Consider the following 18901-nt stretch of genomic DNA (forward strand, 5'->3'; position numbering starts at 1 on the left):
CCATCCCTTTCATTATGAATCACATATAATATGATGTAAAATTTGATGTTACCTTTTCATCAGAGGAGGTTGGCAACTTCTTTCCTGTGTGGATCATTTTGATCTTTGTAGCCCTGGTTAGCGATCCAATTATTAATAGTAGTTAGATGGTCATCTGTCATAACACCTTTGTTTTTAAGCTGGTCACACCATTTATTTACCATCTTTTCACTGTGGTGTGGAAAACTGTTTTCAAAATCTTTAAGTCTGCTTTTGCTTATATTTGTATTCTGAAAGTTTTTGAAGTTCCTGCTACTATCCAACCAGAATCTTGGCATTGAACCAAGGATCGTCAGCTTGAAAGTACCCACAACATCATCATTACTTATGGTTTTAGTCAAAAGGTCTCTGAAGGCTGGTGATTTTGTACTGGGAAATTCACGATGTACTTCTGCAGGCACATAAACTGTTGGAAGTTCACGGCCATGATATTTGTGCACATCAGAAATGTTCCCAGTAGATGAGTTTGTTGCCAGTTCAAGCATGGCCTTTGCTAATCTGCTATTCTGGTTCTGTTCATGGGCCTTCAATATACTACTGACTGGTGGCTGGTGATCTGCATTGATGAACTTTCCAATTCCTTTATTTTCTTTTGCATATGTTTGCCAATCTTTGTATTTTTTTACTTTTCCAACTTCTTCCTGGCGTAACTTTTTGCTTTCTTTTATGACTTTTCTGGCTCCAGCTCCCTCTAACATGTACCAGTCCCCTCCCCTGATTGTTTCAGTTAATTCTTTCCGCTTGATGAAAGGCTCCCATTGGCCTGGGTGTCTGAGGAGAGTATCGGCCTCCACAGATCGAAGACGATTTGCTTCCAAAGTGATCTCTTCTTTGCTGGCTTGTGGTTTCATTCCACGTGCCAAAGCATAAAACAGACAGCTCTTGCCTTTGTTGTCTATGCTCACTGTCTGGTTATTGATGTGCACATCATAATGGCTATTGGGGTATTGGTCACTCTTTGGTCTGTAGATCAGGGTCACAGTTTGATTGGCATGTCGAGTGTCTGGGCTCAGCTCCTGCATTTTGGTAAGTCTTCCATTGCTGTCCTCTGTTAGGATGACAACTTTAGTGCCAGTGGCTTCTGACAGGACTCTGATATCAAGGATGTTGCCTGCAGTCGTGGAGTTCTTGATGTTTTCAGCATGTGATTGTGAGTGTTGACCTGCCTCTCCTTCAACTTTGTGTTTAGAATTCAGTTTTCTTGGCATGTATGCAATGTATCTGTTGTTCTGTCCAGCTCTGAGCTTTTCCTCTGTTCTGTCACTCTTTAAACCCTTTCTCACATATTTACCAATAACACCATTTGCCTGGCCTTTAACAATAGAAAAAATGTGACTGGAGACCTTTTGGTGGAAAACTTCTACCAAAGCATCAGCCAATAAAGTACTGATGGTGCCGGCTAAATCCTGCTTGAAATCTTTCAACAGTTTAATGTCTTCTGCAGACAGATCACTTATATTCACAGTCTCTGATTTTTGTTGCTTTTCTTTAAATATTTTCAGCTGTTCATGAAAATTTGAAAAGAACTTGTCTGACAGGCTGTCCACTGCACTGATGGCTTCTCCTGCCAGTGTGCCAATGTGGACACTTTGTATACCTATCAGAATTGCTTTTGCTTTTCCTCCAGTGTGTGATTTAGCTTTTTCAATCACTGTGAAGAGGGATGAATTCAGTTTGTTCTGCCAGCTGAGGTCTGCATAGAATGGCTGTATTGCAGTTTTGCTTAACTCTGTGAAAACGGCCAGCAGCTTTTTCTTTCTTCTCTCGTTGTTTAGGTCATGAAGTTGTTTTTTGTCCTCAAGTTGTGAAAGAATAATGAAGTCTACTAATGAAGATGGAGGCTCTTTTTCTATTTTTAATTTCACTTCGTGATCAGTTGTCTCTTTCACTATGCTTTTGATTCCTTCTAATATTTTTTCAAGTATTTTATCTTCTATCTTTCCCAGTCCAAAGGTGATGAGTTCTTCTGCAATTTGTTTAGCTGTGTATTTTACGGCATTCTTCATATTTGCCTTTAAAACAACACTGAGGCCATCTTTAGCTTGTCTAGAGAGAAATTTTGGCATTGACTTAAGCTGTTTGCCAAATTTAAGTAAGGTTTTAAAACATTTGAAGCCCTTTGATATCAGCTTTCCAACTCCGAACCCAATGAGAGAGACACCAATAGAAATGGCTTTGTCTATAGCCCATGACTTCCAGCTGAATTCTCCTGTCCTCATGGCCTCAATGCCAGTGATGCAGTCTGATATTCCCTCAGTAATGAGTCCCATTCCAACTAGAGCAAATGTGCCAAATGTAAATACAGTGAGCAGTGCTCCTCCAACAATCTTTAAAACGCCAAGAAAGAACACCAGAAGACCTTCCCATGAGAAACGAGGCTTTTCTTTCACAGAAAACACATATTTCAGACCTCGTCTGTAGAGATTGTAAGCTTCATCTTGGAGATCTTCATCAGTATCTGAAAATAGTGAGAACATGGGAGATTTTTGGGTAATTGGATTCCTGCCTTTCTCTCTTATTTCTTCTAACTTTTGGATGGCCTCAGTAATGTTTTTATCAAAGTAACTATACATTGTAGACCTGGTTGATAACTGTTTTTCCAGGCTGGTTGGGTTGCTGTTGGCTGAGTCTGCAGAGGACATTTTTACAAACTGAAGACAGACTATTAGTTCCTCATTGAGAAACTTCAGAGATTCCTGTGCCTTCATTAGATCATCTATGGCCTTAGTGAGGTAATCTGCTTTCTTTTGTTGTATAGTGCAGTATGCATGATTGTAAAAAGCTACAGCTGCCCAGCTTTTATCTTGTTTCATGGCTTTTTCAAACATTATGGCTGCAGCATCCCACTGTTTTTCATCCAGTGCAATATTTCCAAACTTGATGTAGTGATAAATGCTGGAACATGGTGAAGTCTTACTTTCAGACTGACTTTTTGCCTTTGACAAATCAGCTTTCAGACTCTCTTGCAGTTCATTTCTCTTCAACTGATCAATTTCCTCTGATTTAGTTTGGAGCCAAATCCCCCAAAACTCATTCATCATGTCAACAACAGCTCTTTCCTCGTCTCCATCAGTGGTGTTATAAATATGTTGAAGTGTTTCACAGTATTCTGAAAACAGGTCCTCCCGCAGTTTCATCTCAGCAACATCGTTCATCATGTGACTTATCTTTTCTGCTGCAAGTCGGTCCCTTGTGCTCTTGGCTTCCTCCAGAGAGGACACTGTGTGGAAAGATGGCTGCAGGTGTTCAGTGGAGATGATTATCTGAGCAGATCCAGGTTTACCTTTGCGTGCAGTTCGTCCAAATGCCTGGAGTTCCACCCTCGTATTTTCAGAAAGGAAGGAGAGGATCACAAATAATCCTCCATTATTGTTCACCTCTCTGGACACTTTAATGTCCGTGCCACGGCCGGCAAGGTTTGTGGCAACAATGACATCACCAGGAAGCAGCTCCTTGTCTATTTTACTCAAACTGTCTCTGTCACTGCGGCAGTAGAGAATCACTTTTTTACTTGGGATGCTGCTCTTCAGCTCTTCGCAGATCTCTTTGGCTGTATTGATAGTTTCACAGATCACCAACGCTGCTCTTCCTTCTCTGTATGAATTTGGGGAAATCTGAGCCGTGACCACATGTTTTATTTCAGATTTCCATTCTTCAGCTGTTTTTTTCAGAGTACCTTTGACCTCAAATAACTTCTTTCTGTTGAATGTTGGTATTTTGCACACAGAGAGATTTGGATATAGATCCTGCAAAAACTGAATGTCTGCTTTGCTCCCCAGTGTTCCTGTTGTTCCGTATATTTTTCCCTGGTATTTCTCAAAAAAGGAGATGTTGGAAATGTAGTTTGTCACTGTTGAAATTGTGCTCAGTTTGACTTGGTGTTTAATCTCCACAAACTGCTGCAGACCATCACCCCATTTCTTATTCAGTTCAACAATACCAGTGGATCTGAAGTCCACTGGACAGACGTTGTCATTTTCTACAACATATTCTCGTCCTTGTTTCAGTAACATTGCCAGAAAGGCATTCTGAACCCACACTGAGACTTTCTTCTCCACCAGAGTCTTCAAGAATCCAGGAATGCTGATTTTATCTTTATTGTTTTCACATGGGGTGTACTGAATCCTCTCAGAGATCAATTCTGCAATGGGCTTGATGAGAACTTCTTCTGACTCATAGAGAGGACAACACAATCCTTCCTCCAAGACAAGAAATGAAAGCTCTGGGATGTCCCGGTCATTGTATGGACTGCACTTTTGAAGACAGAGCAGTCCTTTGTCATCTAGTGTGTAAACAGTAAAGCCGTAAGGAACATAGTCCTCAATTTCTTTGAAAAAGTCAACCATAGCATCCTGACTCACTGTTTTCAGTTTACTGAGAAGTTCATCCTTTTCACTCTTGGAGATATCTTCTGTAAATCCTTTTGACACAATGTTGGATTCTTCAGCAATACTTAAAATGTCCATTGGATCATTAATTTCAGTGTCTTCTGTGTTCATTGAGTCATAGATAGCCTTGAAGAATGAAGCAGGAGGACCTCGTACAAATGTCTGGTGTCCTGTAGATAGGAAGCCATACTGACTGACGTGGCTCCAGATCATGGTGGGAATAATGTTCAGGTGCTGCATGGACACCATGGGGCTGGACAGGTATGTCAGCTGCACTCCTTGATCTAGCAGCAGTGAGTCCACTTCATCGATAATGATGCACTGAAAGTTACGATCAGCCCTCACATCCTTCATCTCAAATATTTGGCGAAGGTGATCAGCAGCAAAGGCTTCAATGGTTCCATAGACCACGTCCTTCTGATAGCATTCTTTCCGATCTTTATCCTCATTTTTATTTGTGTTTGTGTCGACTGTAATGCCAAAGTATTTGTAAAATTTGGCCCATTCTTCAGCATCTCTTTGACATAACACAGAGGAGCTGGACACTACATCCACCTTTTCACCTCTAAGCACACGCAGCACTGCAAACATCGCTATGACACAAGACTTCCCTTCTCCAGTTCCCATCTCCAGGAGCTTCCCAGTGTCAGACAGGGCCAACAGGCACCAGCTTATCATCTGAGTTGTCCTGGGAAACCACTTCCTTTCTGCTTTGTGGAGGTGTACAGCATTGCATAAGACTGCAAGGATCTCCTGTAAATCCCCAACCTCCATGCTGTGACTCAGAGTCCTAGCTCGCTCTATGTCTGTGTGTTTTTTAATTTCACCAGTTTTGATTAGGTTTGTTACATGAGTTACTATGTTGTATGATTTACTCAGTGTTTGCTCAACAATTTCTTTCATCTGCCGTATTTCATAAAAAAGGTTGTCAATCCTTTTAGTTTTCTCACCTCTGAGGCTCTTTTCTAGATGCTGGATCAGAATCTGAGTTGTGCATGAATGTATGAGCTCAATGAGAGATTTATTGTTTTCATCTGTCCAATTGGAGGAAACCTGGTATGTTTCCATCAAATGTAAAATCTTCAAGATGGAAATACAGCCGCTGTCATGGTGGTTGTGAGTTAATGCACCAAGAAGGTTTAAGGCCTCTACTGGTGACCAAAGTGCTTTTTTTCCAAGATTTGAAACCATCTTGAAGACTTCTTTGGTTTCTTTGTCTAAGTCTTGGAATTGTTCCACACAGGCAAATAAGCTCTCTAAACACCATTTGCCCGCAGGATCTGTCATGTTTTTAACAGCTTCTGTTTCTCTAGCAAACACTTGCAAGAGATTTTCAAGAAATGTCAAAATAAAGATCTCATTAGAAAGCAATTCCTTCCCTGTGATTTTCTTTGAGATGGTGATGATTTTTGTGTCAGTAATTGTATCTTCTTTTAGGTTACAATGGAGGACCTGAAAAAGGGCCTTAATAAACATATGTCTCAGTTCCACATCTTCACTGTGAAATTTACTCATGAGGTTCTGCAGGACCTCTGCAGCAAACACCAGGGAGTCATCGTCTTTGAGTCTTGAAAGTTCCAGAGCATGCAAAGCACTGAGACTTTGTTTTTCAATGATGAATCCACGATTTAACTGTGGGTTCCCTGTTTCCATCGTCTCTATGCCTTGTCTAAAGTAATCAGACACAAAATCATCCATTGTACCATAAACAATGTCAGCTTCATAGACATCCTGGAATGATGGATCAGTCTTCTTCATGTTTGTGTTGAGTGAAATGTCAAGGTGCTTGTAGAAGTCAGACCACTCCTTTGTTTGCTCCTCTGAGTGAACATCAGAGCTCAGCACAATGTCCAGTTTGTTTCCCATGCAGACTTGCATGGCTGCAAACATGGCTGTAACACATGGGTCTTCTTCCACACCAACCAGTTGTACCACTCCACTTTTCTGAGTCAGCACCAGTCCACACCACCGCACCACCTGCCTCACTGTGGGCCACCAGCCTTTTATGTTGAACACTGCTTTGCAGAGCTGACACAGACACTTCTGTTTGTTGTCTGAATTCAAAGATTCACATTTAAATGAATCTTTCATAAAAAGTTCCTCTTTTGGTACATTTTCTGTATATTTCAGGACACCAGTGTTAATGTTTTTTATCATATCAATGGCAGAGTCATTCAAATTCCACAACATCTTTACTTCTGCTAAAACTGCAGTTACACTGCTCTCATCGTTTCCTCTTAGAGTCTTTTGGAAATCCTGACAAAATCTCTCAGGAGCAGCAGATTCAAGGAGCTGGATTAGAGAGCGCCCACAGTCATCTATCCAGTCTGGTGGTATGTCATACACTTGTACCAAGGTAAGGATTTCAGTTATGGAATCATCATCTGCATATTTCTGTGACAGTGCTTTAAGCAGTGTGACTGCTTCCATTGGAGTCCATTGGTTTCTTTGTACAAGTTTGAGGAGCATTTCAGTGGATTCTGAGTGGGCTTCTTTTCCATTTAGATCTGTGAGTGTGGATAAGAGAAGCTTTAAACATTGGATTTCCATCTTTAAAGTGAACACAGAGGCTCTTCCAACTGCACTTTGCAGTGATGATGTGAGGGTGCTCAGGAATTCAATTATAAAGAGGTTCTCAGTGGAAATCTCATATTCTGCCCATTGTTTGGCTATGAGGACAGCATCATTATTAAATCTGCTATCGTCACGGAAAAAGTGCATCAGGTTCAGATACAGGGCTTGAGTCAAGAGGAAACTCTCAAAAACACCACATGCTGATTGGCTGATGGATCCCAAATAGGACTGCATATGATTGCAGATGGTTTGTAGGGAAACTCCTTCAGATATTTCCAGACACAGAGCACAGAGCTCTGTGATGAACACCTGAGTGTGCTGCAGAGTGCTGATGGATGGAGCAGCACGAATCCACTCATCAAACAGAAGTTTGTCCAGGACTGAAAGGATCTCACTGAGCTGATCAGCTGTGAGCTGACTCAGACTGATATTTGAATGTGGAAGACTGCATTTCACTGAGAGGATTTCAAGAAGCTCATCGCTGTCACTACCTGATTCATAGATAGCTTCAAACTCATCCAGATGCTCTATTAGAACATCTCGCTTAGACTCACATTCATCTGAGATGTGGCCACTCTGTTGTTTCTCAAGCTGCTCTTTAGCTTGTTGGTGAGATTCTTTTAGTCTTTGATTCAGTTTTTCTTTCTGTTGCTCCTCTTCTCTTCTCTTCTCCTCCTCTATTCTCTTCCTTTCCTCTTCTCTTCTCTTCTCCTCCTCTCTTCTTCTCTCCTCTTCTCTTCTCCTCTCCTCCTCCCTTCTCTTCCTTTCCTCTTCTCTTCTCCTCTGCTCCTCTCTTCTCTTCCTCTCCTCTTCTCTTGTCATTTCCTCTTGATCTCTGATTGGCTTGTTAAAGCAATATTCACATTCATACAATTCATTGTCACCAACTGGTCTGTAGTATTCACCTCCATTGAACACATGCATGTGTCGCCCATAAATAGTACTTTGGTATAAGTCTTCAAATGATTTGCATGGAGGCAAGACTTTAAAACATTTGCAGCATCTCAGGCGGCTTCCCATGTTACTCTCCTTTGGTAATTGATTACCCATTTGTGATGGTTTGGTGTTTGTTTACTAGAAGAAAAAAAGAAAAGAAAGAACAACTTAATGATCACAGACTACCCCAAGTCAGTGCCAGAGCATTTAGGCAAAAAGTCACTCAAGTGCTGCTTTAGGTCATCTCCCAAGTCAGGATCCTGGGATCATTTGGGATAGAAGGCAGAGGCAGTGATACAGGAAACAGAAACGAGCCTGCCAAGGTGGTGAGGGTAAAGAAAACACTCCACAAACCTATGCTGCCTAGCCTTTTCCTCACAAACGCCAGACTATTATGAACAAAATGGATGAGCTGAGGGTACAGCTGGAAGATAATAGACTCACTGGGGACTGCTGCAGAGTTTTGGATTTACCCAGCAAAACCCAATGCAGTTGTCAAGACAGAAACCAGAACTCATAGAAACAACAACAAGGTGGGGGTCTTTGCCTTTATATTAATGAAAAATGGGCAAATAATACTACGACTGTGGACAATCACTGCTCTCCAGACTTAGAGTTTGTGAGATTTTTCTTCCCCATGAGATTCAAGCTATTCTGACCACGGCACTAGATATAGCTTCCAATGCCAAATGTAACTCAGCCCATAGCCTTCTACATAATGCCATTCGCACCCACCTGAATAAGAAAGCTTAATAAGAAGCAGCACACATTAAAGCTGACGTCTTTAATCTTTGAACTTAAAAGTAGCGTTCCCCAAATTCCACCTGCATGTAAACTGTGCTACATCTGGGAAAAGGATAAAGTCTGCTCCAACATTAAACAGAGCTACTACAGAGCCTTTCCCATCACCCGCCTGGGTCAGTTGGACCACATATCCCTGTTTATGTTACCACCTTACATGTCCCTCAGGAAATGACCCCCAACCCCCTTAATTTGTAAACGTTTCAGTTTCAATGGTATTGAACAGCAGAAATTAGGCTTTCTTGTCAGAGGTCATTTTTGAAAAAATTAAATAAAAAAATAATAGCGGGCGACAGTTGCAGCCAGTGACTCATGCTGGGTCCCAGCTTTTGAATTACCTCTCTGCTCTCCTTGTAATATATGTATTCAAATAAAATAATTTGAATGCAGCTAAACAGAAACAACATACAAAAAATTAAATTTTCATCTTCATTTAACTCGATTTAAGCCCAGAAGTCTTTTACCACATGTTGTGGGCATCTGTTGAATTAGCAGGAGCGTTTTTTCTTCTTTTAAAGAAAGAAATAAACTCATCATTTCAAATCCTTTTTGTAAATTGCTTTCATTTTACATTTAAAGCACCCCCAAAACAAAAGCTTCCCTGTCAACTTGTGGCATTCAATTCATTTCAATTCAATTTTATTTATATAACGCCAAATCACAACAAAAGTCACCTCAAGGTGCTTTATATTGTACAGTATATCCTGTAATAATAGATACAGAGAAAACCCCAACAATCATATGACCCCCTATGAGCAAGCACTTTGGTGACAGTGGGAAGGAAAAACTCCCTTTTAACAGGAAGAAACCTCCGGCAGAACCAGGCTCAGGGAGGGGCGGCCATCTGCTGTGACCGATTGGGGTGAGAGAAGGAAAAAAGAATAAAGACATGCTGTGGAAGAGAGACAGAGATTAATAGCAGATATGATTCAATGCAGAGAGGTCTATTAACACATAGTGAGTGAGAAAGGTGACTGGAAAGGAAAAACTCAATGCATCATGGGAGTCCCCCAGCAGCCTATGCCTATTGCAGCATAACTAAGCCCTAAATGCTTTAACAAAAAGGAAAGTTTTAAGTTTAAGCTTAAAAGTAGAGATGGTGTCTGTCTCCTGAATCCAAACTGGAAGCTGGTTCCACAGAAGAGGGGCCTGAAAACTGAAGGCTCTGCCTCCCATTCTACTTTTAAATACTCTAGGAACAACAAGTAAGCCTGCAGAGCGAGAGCGAAGTGCTCTAATAGGGTGATATGGTACTACAAGGTCATTAAGATAAGATGGGGCCTGATTATTTAAGACCTTGTATGTGAGGAGCAGGATTTTGAATTCAATTCCAGATTTAACAGGAAGCCAATGAAGGGAAGCCAAAACAAGAGAAATATACACTCTCTTTCTAGTCCCTGTCAGGACTCTTGCTGCAGTATTTTGGATTAACTGAAGGCTTTTCAGAGAGTTTTTAGTACATCCTGATAATAATGAATTACAGTAGTCCAGCCTGGAAGTAATAAATGCATGAACTAGTTTTTCAGCATCACTAAGAGACAGGATATTTCTAACTTTAGAGATGTTGCGCAAATGGAAGAAAGCAGTCTTACATATTTGTTTAATATGTGCGTTGAAGGACATGTCCTGGTCAAAAATGACTCCAAGGTTCCTCACAGTGTTACTGGAGGCCAAGGTAATGCCATCCAGAGTAAGAATCTGGTTAGATACCATATTTCTAAGATTTTCAGGGCCGAGTACAATAACCTCAGTTTTATCTGAATTAAGAAGCAGAAAGTTTAACTAGATGGTGTGTGTTATCTGGCTTCATGGATAGATAGAGCTGCGTGTCATCTGCATAGCAGTGAAAATGTATACTATGTCTTCTAATGATGCTGCCTAAGGGAAGCATGTATAATGTAAACAGAATTGGTCCTAGCACTGAACCCTGTGGAACACCATAACTGACCTTAGTGTGTGAAGAGGACTCTCCATTTACATGTACAAATTGAAGTCTATTAGATAGACATGATACAAACCACTGCAGCGCAGTACCTGTAATACCTACAGCATGTTCTAATCGCTCTAATAGGATATTATGGTCAACAGTATTGAACGCTGCACTGAGGTCTAGCAGGATAAGCACAGAGATGAGTCCACTGTCAGAGGCCATAAGAAGATCATTTGTAACCTTCGCTAAAGCTGTTTCTGTGCTGTGATGAGCTCTGAAGCCTGACTGAAACTCTTCAAATAAGCCATTCCTCTTGTAGAATTATAGGGATTATTTTACATAACCATCATCTTATCATTGCATTAATTATCATTTCATCAAAGTGTTTATTGAAGCTGCTGGCATTATGGTATAATTTATATTATAGGGGTTATCATAATCAAATATTAACATGTTTATTACAGGTGCAGTTATAACTACTTTAAAATGATTGAGTTAAATATATATATATATCATAACTCATATGCTGAGTATATTGTTACAGTAAAATAGTAGCTGAGCAAAGGCCTGAATGTATTCAGCTTCTTGTGGTATTTGAGTTTGCTTAGTTACAGGTGACAGAAGGATGTCCAGCCCATGGTGACCTCAAAGGCCTTAGATCATCACCATATTCTTAAGAGGATGCCAGAAAGAGGAACCTCTATGTTGCAGTTAATTCTTAAAATACATGAATGTTCTGTACATGCAAATTATGTGCTTGTAAACGCAAGAAGGGGCGTTACAATACCCTGATGTTATAAAAGCAATCTAGAGTGTATTTTGGGTAGAGATGTACAACTGTTTTGCAGTTTACACCTCTCCACGCTGCGTGCATTCATTAAAATCAATTGTTTGATTGACCTCTTCTGGACCATCATTGTTTTACTCTCATCCTCAATTTCGGACCCGTAACATTTGGTGCATTGGCCGAGGGTTGAGGGAGAAAAGTTGGAGCTTGAGACTGAGAGGGTCCAAGGTGCTCAAACAGGCAGACACGAGTCAGTGGTCGAAGTGAGTGGACATAAGCCGGCTTATTCAAAGGTAAGGCACTACCTGTTGAATTATTTCCAAACAGTGCTGAATTGGTTCTGACAAAATTGAAAGTCTACTCACTGAAAATTACTGGTAAAGGTCTGTTTTGGTTTTGGTGAAAATCTCATGAGAATTGAAGTTGAAGTAATGATAACGTAAGGTTAAGTGACAGTACTGATTAAAGGAAATGCAGTTGGACTGCTAAGGAAAGAGAATTTAAAGTAGTTGGACTACTGAATAGGAATAGGTAAAAGTAACGGAAATAGGAAAAGGACAAGTTAAAGTAGTTGGACTACTGAATTTAGGATATAGGTCATTTGAAATCTGTATATGGTCATACAGTTATAATTGAATATAAAGCCGGGCTTGGACACCGATATGGTGGGTTTGTGAGTTTTGGGGTGTCTTCAAAATAATTAAATTGTATAGAGCGGGACTCTGGGAGTCTAACAAGTGCATTTTTGTCGGAAGGTGACGCTTCCAATTTGTCGGTGACGATCGACATCTTCCTCGGGGAGGGATAGTTCACTTGGCAAGTGTGGAGAACTACGACACTCCAAAATAGCCACTGACTGGGTCAGTTTGCCGTCCGGGGCGGTGGTTTGCACTTTTTTGGTCAGTAGAAACCGGGTTTCGGGCGTGTAACTTTTAACTTAAAACTTCGGGGAAGCCTGGGATGTGAAATGTCCCCAAACAGAGCTTTTCGGCAGGGGTTGAGTTGGTTGACGCTTTTAAATTGTGTAGGGTTTTAGATATTTGACCACGGTCCGGGGCCGAGACTGGTTAAATTGATCACAAAAAACTCAGGGAGTTTGTCCCTTGGAGGGTTAATTTAAAAATTGTCTAAATTGTGTAGGTTTTGGAATGAGAAGCCTAAAATCTGGGCAGTTGTAATCATAGGACGTCTGTGTAAATATATTAAGAGACTTGTCTGAGTCTGTGAGTCAGGCTGGTATTATTTTTAGACTGTGTGTGTGTGTGTGAGAATGCAAATAAGGCAGCTGAGAGGTCAATAGAGTATGAGGAAGTTAATAGGGACTGCTAGACATTGCTGGTGCATGTACTTAAGATGCTGGTTTTGTTTATTACAATATGTAAGTAAAGTTTTATTTCTTGCCATGACTGTATGACTTTTTGAGGGGTTTTGAGATAGGATACATAAACTGTTGATACTTAAGACCGTTACCTGGGTTCTGAGAACTGAAATTGAATTTGAGATAATTTAATTAATAAAGATGTCTGTAAGCGATGTGTGTTTTGGGGTGTCGAAGTAAGATGTTTTAGGATTTTTAGATGGGTTTTGTTTCAGTTTGAGATAATATATACAGTTACATTTTCTGTGTGTGTTGTTGAGTGACAACATGCGCAGTTTAAATTGGGCGCTGTTCCTTCCTCTTTTTAGTTTCAAAACACAAAGGCTGTGAGATTAAAATTACTGTGAGTAACGGTTTGACTTTTGACTAGGGAAATAATATGCTTACTTTTGGGTCTATGAAGATATTTGACCTTCAGGGATGTTATGAGAGGTTTCAGTTTTCTTTTTCTTTTTTCTTTTGACTTGCTCTTTCTGATCATGGAAGGCATGTCCAAAATACTCGTATGAAAGCGTATTTTGTGTGATTTTAACTGTGTGAATGCTGTCAGTATTTGATTTGAGTGACTGGGTGATTTGTCTGAGTAAGTGAAAAGGGGAAGTCTGAGAGAGAGAAAGGCAGTGCGTGTGAGACGATTTATGGCGTCTGAAAGAGGTTAGAGCATTTAAAAGGTGTGTATGGAATAAAGGAGTGTGAAATATATTTCTTGTGTGATGAAAAGTAGGATGTGCTAAAGTTTGAAAGTGTTTTTAATTCAAGAAAACAAAAAAAAAACAAAGGAGTTAGATTAGTTTGAGGAACAGGAACTGTGCATGCCCATATATGGGAACTGAGTGTGTACAGAAAGAACACAGAGAGAGAGATTTAACTCTAGGCACATGAAGCAAATGAAGCCTTTAAGAAAAAATGAATATAATACTAATTATATGGTTTAGTGTGTCAATACAGGTGGGCGTCTTTCAACTTTGCAACCTTGAGTTCAGCAGCAGAAAAGTAGATTAAAAGAATTGGGAGAATAAGCCAGTTTTTGGCTCGAAATTGTGCGGCTGGATCTCTCACTTTGTCCCTGAAGCGGAGAAGAAGTTCAAAGGACAGTTAATCGCCTGATGAAGACCGATAGAACATCGTGGACTTGAATACAGCAGGCAAACGACAGTGCCACTGATCCAGTAACACTGATGACGACTGACGACCAGCAGCAGCATGTAAGAGTAATGTAACATGTACTGTGAAAATACAGGCTGGGCAGTTGAACAGTGGGATAAAGAATTGTGGAAGAGCACTGGACATTGAGTGATATTTTGCCATGCTGGGACTTAATCTGAAAGAAAGACTGTAAAGAAACAGAGAAGAAGACAACAGCTGAGTTGAGACTGTGTTTGCTGGAGCTTTGAAGCCCGAACAGGACATTGTGCAGAGAGGACCAGTGAGAGATGAAGCTGGACGAGTTTGACTGCGAGAAGATAGGAGATGATTGGATTGAAAATTGAAACCTGAACTCATGAATCGTTTAGGGATGTCCACCATAGCATAACAAAGAGGTAAACATTAGAAAAGGTAAGAATAATGAAAGAAATAATTGTCATTACCTTAATGAATAGAAAACACACATACAAATTGTTACACGTGAGATTATTTTTGAAATGAATCAGAAGTGAGATAGTTTGAATCTAAAGCTCAGTGGTGAAATGCATAAATTAAATATGAATATATAGGATGCAATGAAGAAACAGCTTACACGTAGTGTACATTAACATGAATACATAGAAATGCAATGAGAAACTCAATGAATTAATTTAATGAAGAAGCAGTTTACACCCAATTAACATAAAATGCAGGGAAGAACACGCTTACATGCCTGGCATAATTGGTGTTTCTGACCAGAGACAGAGAAATGGGTTATTCAACCACTGGTGATAATAATGAAAATGTCTTAGTTTTGTTATTTTCAGGAGTAAAGCAGACTTGGACCGGCTCTCCACAGCAGCAGTCGGAAGAAAGTTAGAGGTTAACATCTATGGATAAGTTAAGGCAAGTTTCTGGTTGAATTGTTCACAGCAGGATGTGTCCAGGAACCTGAAAAGCAAGCCCCAGCTCCTGGCTGAAGACCAGGAGGGCGGTAATTTAAGGTGGGAAATCAAAATGTGGGTTAGTAACTCGGGGAAAAAGAAAACTGACTGCTTAACTGGAGAGTTGGGAAGAAGTCTGGGAGACTGTGAGGTCATAGATGCAAAATAACATATACCCATACACACACAAACAGAAAATGCATTAACCTTATAAAGACAAGCTCCTGAAGCTTAATGAACAGATATTGATTAAAAACCTGGCTAAGAACATAAGCATATGCAATGAAGATCTGCTTGCTGCTTGTATGAGTGAGAGAATGGTGTGAATGGTTCATAAAATAGATGGAAAAACAAAGAAAAGTGTCTATAAGAGTGACTCAGGAGTGCTCTTGCACTGATTGATCAAAACAAGTGATTAGTATAGAAAGAAAATGAAAATAATTCAATAATGTGATAAAGTTTAAACATGTATTTCTTTTGCCAAGTTAAATTGTTGAGAGATGGCTGAGTATGGAAAAAGTTTGAGAGCTCGTGTGAATGTGGACAGAGGAGGTTGCTGTGTGTGTGTGATTGAGGCCTTAAAGGAGGGGTAGATTGTTCAGAGGTGCAAATTTGATTAAGAGGTTTATAAATTAGTGTTGACATATTGTGAGAACGTGCTTATATGTTAAGGTTGAATGTGAGTTTGGTAAAGTGCTTAAAGGGGGATCTCGTGTACAAAACGGTGTAGCTTTTTTACGTTTTGGGTGTGGTCTATGGGTGAAATTTAAGATTGTTGAAGATTTTTGAGGTTGTTGTTTTATTTTTAAAGAGGGAGTGTTAATAAACATGGACATGTTTAAGGGGTTTTGTAACAGTGCACTTATAAAGAAAACCTGTCAGGTGATTTTGTTTTGTACTTTGATGAGCTAATACTCAGCTCTCTTTTTTCTCATTTTTGTTCTAAGCAGGCCTGCAAAAGAGTGGATAACAGCGCTGACAAAGTAAAAGGATTGCCGCGACCCAATCCAGTCTAAAAGCAGAAAGAACTATTTTCTTAAAACAAAGTAAAACAAATAAATGAGTTGATGTTGCTGAGAGTGAAGACTGAATATTTGCGAGATAGTCTCCACTGTCAGCAATACCTGATGGTAATGCGTGTGAGTGAATGTGTGGGAATGGACAGGTGAATGGACGGACGAGGCAGACCATAGGTTGGACCGACTGGACACTGACAAAAGACTGGACTAAGGTTGGACATATGACTGATAATTGTTCTGTTTTAACTTTTTTATATTACAGGTTGGATGAAGTGGAGAAACTGAGTATAAAAGGTGATGTTCTGGTTAACACACAGGTTTTTGTTTCTAGGACGTTTCAAGGATGCAGGCTGTGGATGGAGCCAAGAAAAGATTTGACATGATGATTAATTTGATTTCATTCCTTAAATACAGGTTTGAAGGGCCGGAGCATTTATACATAATATGATAGGACTAAACTTTTCTTTTAATTCCCTAAGCTTGAGTGAAGGATTTTGAGTTTGTAACACATGAGATGTGTCACAAAAAGGGGGGTGTTAATATATGCGATTAGCTACATGAAATGTGCTGTTTTAGGGTTACTAAGCAAATTTCTACGTGACCTTTATCTAATAACCTTTGTGAGGATAAACTTGTTTACCGACTTGCTCTCTTGTAGAATATACAGACTTAGAAAGCTCTGAGTTCTGAGAATAACTCTGTTAAGTTGACAGGAAACACGTCGAGACAGCAATATAGGGCAAATCTGTTTGAGCTTGTAATTAAATGTGGGACTTGAAAAGAGGAAGTAAATTTGGTACAGGACGTGCTTGAGACGATCAGACGAGAGAAGGAGAAGGTCAGGAATAGTTTAAACTAAGATTGAGAAAGTAAATGGGGTGAAAGGGGGTGTAGCTTCAGGGCAGTTCACAGCCTGGCGTAGACGCAAGGTGCTGTCACACAGCTTAAGTTATTTGGTTGATTTATTTATGACAAAATAATAAGGAAATATTAAAAATATACAACACGTTGAGGAGATCTCTTTTGTTATATTTTAGTGTTTAACATGGAAGATGCCTCTCTGGAGCTTCTCTCCTGATGCTACCCCACCAAAAGAAGCTTATTTATAGAGACTATGTCAGCTCCCAAACAGACAATAATAAACCAAGACTAGCAAAAAACAATGTAAATATAAAGAATAAGAAATAAAGAACAATACAGAATCCAAATCTGAACCAAAGAACAAAATAGTGAAATGTGGATTATTGGGTTTTTCTCTGTATATATGAAGTATTTGTAATGTGTATCTGCTAATGAAGGCTTGTAGAGGCCAGTTTATACTCACAAACGAGTGCTCAGCCAGACTGAAAAACAGGAAGCTTTAGTGCACAAGGCATATTAATAAATATAGACATAAAAAGAGGAACTCCCCATATAAACAACGTTCAAAAATGTGTGAAGTATAAAGTACCGAAATAACACTATATAAGTCACAGCTGATGATTCTAATGTTAGAGAGCTCTTGCAACTGGCGTCTGAGCTGTGCAGAGGTCTCTCTTAAGACAGGTACTTATGTAGGTTAGCATGAGGTTGAGTTAATTTTATACACAATGCATAACTGTGCTTGTTTAGAGTTGATGTTCTATCCAAGAGGGTTTTAAGCTTCACTGGTGAGAGTGTCCAGGTGATACATGTTGAGGGAAGATGAGAACATAGCAGGTGAATTGCATGCACGCTTACAAACACACATGATTTAAATATAGGCCAGGCCAAAGGCCTGGACTTGATGCAGCTTTCAACTTTACAGCTCCTAACTTGCAGGAATGGCGGGGAGTGTAATGAATGAATGCAAAACATGCTTACAGACACAATCATAACAGGGGTTTATTTTACAGGGTAAAGGTGGACCACAGGTTGCTTTGTTTCTGCTTAGCAACTCCGGAGGTAAAAGGTGTTAAAGATAAATATGCAATAAGCGAACAGGAAATGTGTGAAGGTGAGCCGGGTGAAACAAAATGTTGTAGATAATGGAAACTTGTCTAACGGGCATTAACAGTAACCTTGGCATGTTATGTATATGCTTGAGGCCAAAAGAGGCGTAAATCCAGATAGAAAACTTTGAAGTGTGCTTTTTAGCGGAGATTTAGGCTGACATGGGGATGGTGTGCATTTTACTTGGGTTGTGTTTAATAAGACTAAAAGCGTTGCTCACACACATAAAGAGTATTGAGATTAAATAAAGTTAATATAATGGATAGAGCCCAGAACAGGATAATACATAAGTAAAATCAAATGTAATGTTTGATTTCACTTTTATTGGGAAAATAATTAGCCAAGAAATGTGTATTGAATTCTCCACATACTTTGAAACTGCGCAACTCTGAGTGGGCAATGTAATGAAGCAACTGTTACATATTTGCATTAAACTAGCCAACATAGACTCACCACCACATGATGTTGCCCTGCAGCGGGGGCAGAAAATCATTTGCAAACCAGGGATCTTATGTTGATTATCATATTCTTACTTATGTACACACACACACACAGAAGAGAAAAATTTCAAAACAAAACAAAAAACAACTTCGCTTAACCTGTCAAGCACAGGAGCAAAATAAAAATCTTTTTGGGCTTTGTTAAAATTTCTTTAGTAAAAGTGTAAAAGGCCAAACCTAGGAAGTTCGGCAAACAGGAAAGTTCCTTGAGTATCAGGAGTTAATAGTCAGGAAACATTTCTCACATTAACGCCTTATATCTGACAAATCATTGACTCATAGATGCAGATAGACACACAAGTGCACATACATCCAGATGTGCATTTAGACATTAAAAGTGTAGAGACATGTACACACAGATTGGCAAACCGGTACAGAGTCTAGCTGAAGAGCTTAACAAAGTAGACGTGGCAATAGGGTTTGTGATTTGGCCTGATATGATATTGTGAACCAACTTTGAATAATGACAGGAACCTGAGATGAACACAGTAAGTTAGTAAGGTGTAGCA

The 18901-nt window shown here is 39.7% G+C and overlaps 1 long non-coding RNA gene across 2 annotated transcripts in view; it reads right to left on the reverse strand.

Annotated features, from left to right (window-relative positions):
- Positions 1-18901, reverse strand: part of LOC102080375 (uncharacterized) — a 29452-nt gene that overhangs the window by 906 nt on the left and 9645 nt on the right. For both annotated transcript variants that reach the window (XR_003214999.1, XR_270067.4), the window contains exon 3: positions 53-8075. This is a non-coding gene — a long non-coding RNA (uncharacterized LOC102080375). The remainder of the gene's footprint in view (positions 1-52; positions 8076-18901) is intronic.

The sequence above is a fragment of the Oreochromis niloticus genome, linkage group LG18, assembly GCF_001858045.2.
Source record: "Oreochromis niloticus isolate F11D_XX linkage group LG18, O_niloticus_UMD_NMBU, whole genome shotgun sequence".
NCBI classification, from domain to species: domain Eukaryota; kingdom Metazoa; phylum Chordata; class Actinopteri; order Cichliformes; family Cichlidae; genus Oreochromis; species Oreochromis niloticus.